Genomic DNA, 2,500 nt, shown 5'->3' on the forward strand with positions numbered 1-2,500 from the left:
GAGCCGCTGTAAGGGTGCAGCCCACCCAAATGGCCTGCCTTCGCGCTAATGTGGCGGCGGCTCTAGTCACTTTGAGGGAGGCATGTTATGGGTCATGGGGTTGCCACCCCCATGGCTCTATTGTCGTAGGCCCGAAGAATCAAAAGATAGATTATGGGTCAAGTGACCCATTGTCGGCGGGCCCTCGGGCCACTCGGATCGCCGACCCTACGACAGCGGCCACAGTGGATCGGAATGTTTGTCCGACGACCTCGAGAAATAAACCCAACAAGTCCAGTAACGACGCACAACATCCTGCGTCGCGGGGGGCACTACATCCGTGTCCCCATTGTTCGCGATCCTTTCCCACTTCCATCGGGTTAGGGGTCCATGTGAGGAGAGCTCATCCGGACGAGGCCAACCAACGAGTGCAGGTGGCGGTAAAGAAGGTTAGGTGGACTCAGGAGGAGACTGAGATGGTGGCGGCGGCTGAGGCGCTTGCGAGTGTGCAGGGCAACGTCAAATTTATGAACGAACATCTGCTGACGGTCTTCGACAATAAATTCAGTCTTGATCGACTGAAGGGCCTCAGAAAGAAATTGACGTATAAAGCTCTTGTTACACAGAAGATCGGTGTATGCCGCGAGCGTGGAACTGCCGTTGAGTCTCAACCTTCAACCTCCAGTGTCACTCAACATCACGACACAAGTCATCGACAGGCGGATTCGCCTACTCCTGTTCAGGAGCACTCTGCGTCGGCACAGCAACATCAGTGCCAATATATTGACGCTATCCGTAAGCTGATTGATCCGGCCGAAAGGGTGAAATCCCATGAAGCGGAGGAACTCGTAAGTCTTGCGAGAACGGTTCTTAATCGAGAACCAATAACACCGAGTGCTTGTTGTCGATGGCTTCAACGAGTCTTTCCGACGCCTTCTGCGAAAGTAAAGGAGCGGAGAACACCACTGCTCCGGCCACCTAAAGCTGCACCTGCCGGGCCCGTGCCGAGGTGGAGACTGAGGAGAAGGGAGTATGCGGCCATGCAGGAACTCTGGAGGAAGGACATGTCTCGCGCGGCCGGGCTTGTACTGGATGGCCCGGTGCAGGCTCAAACACCAACCGTTGGCGAGATGGTGGAGTACTGGACACCTATGCTCACCAGTCCTTCTGTCCCCATTGAACACCTTCATCCAGTTCAGGAAAGGGAGGACCTGCATTGGATCGCTGAGCCGGTTCGTGGCCATGAGATCCAGGCCAATGAGATCCCGCTCTCCTCGGCATCGGGTCTCGATAACATCTCGAGCAGGCAATGGAGGAGTGTGCCAGTAGTTCTAAGAACCTTATTTTATAATGTCATCCTTGCGGTAGGGGCATTTCCATCTGAGCTCCTCATCAGCAGGACGGTATTTATCCCTAAGAAGGACGGAAGCTCAACACCATCCGAGTTCCGTCCTATAAGTGTGGCTTCAGTCGTCGTTCGTCAGCTGCATAAAATCTTGGCGGTGAGATTGGCAAAAGCCGGTCTCATCGATGAGCGGCAACGAGGAGTACACGATGGCTGTGCTGAGAACGTTCTTGTACTGTCAACTGCCCTTCGTGACGCACGGAGCTGCTTAAAGCAGCTTCACGTTGTGTCCTTAGATGTGGCCAAGGCGTTTGACAGCGTTAGTCACCATGCCATAACATCGGCACTAAGGGGATTGGGACTCCCGGAGCTCTTTGTGAGGTACATAACAGCGACGTACCATAATAGCCGAACCGTGCTTCAGGTCCATGGAGAGACATCGGATCCGATCCGGGTAGCGAGGGGTGTGCGGCAGGGCGATCCCTTGTCGTCCCTGCTATTCTCGATCGTCATGGACCGGGTGATAAGGGTGTTACCCGAGGAGGTCGGCTATGTTATCAGGGAGCAAAGGGTCAATATACTGGCGTATGCGGATGACCTGATCTTGTTCGCGTCCTCCGTTTCAGGAATGCAGGGCATGCTTCGAACGGCTGAGGAAGAGGCACGAAAGTACGGGTTGGAATTCAACTCCGATAAATGTCTGGCTATGTCCATCCAGATCGCTGGTAAAGAAAAGAAGTACAAGATACTCTCCGCCAGCAAATTTGAGGTCAACGGTCGGTCTATAAAACAACTGGGACCTACCGAGGGCTTCCGATATCTGGGCATTAAGATCTCGCCAATGGGTATTGAAAAACCTGGGGGCAAGCTAGACAGAGAGTTGGCCAATATCACCAAGGCGCCACTCAAGCCTCAACAGCGCCTCAAGATCTTGCGCTGTTTCCTCATTCCGCGTTTTTATCACCAGCTGGTTTTGACAAGATGCCCACTTAAAATCTTGAAGGCATTAGATAAACAGACGCGGCTGGCCGTTCGAAGGTGGTTGCGTCTGCCCAAAGATGTACCACTTGGGTATTTCCACGCCAGTTGCAAGGAGGGTGGACTTGGCATCCCCGCGTTTCGAACATCGATACCGGGTATGATGCACGCCAGGTTAACATCAATGGCGAGGTCCTC

The 2,500-nt window shown here is 53.8% G+C and overlaps 1 pseudogene; it reads left to right on the plus strand.

The window, feature by feature from the left end:
- Positions 1-2,500, plus strand: part of LOC143261285 (large subunit ribosomal RNA) — a 7,677-nt pseudogene that overhangs the window by 2,813 nt on the left and 2,364 nt on the right.

This window comes from Megalopta genalis, unplaced genomic scaffold (assembly GCF_051020955.1).
Source record: "Megalopta genalis isolate 19385.01 unplaced genomic scaffold, iyMegGena1_principal scaffold0046, whole genome shotgun sequence".
Classification (NCBI taxonomy): Eukaryota; Metazoa; Arthropoda; class Insecta; order Hymenoptera; family Halictidae; genus Megalopta; species Megalopta genalis.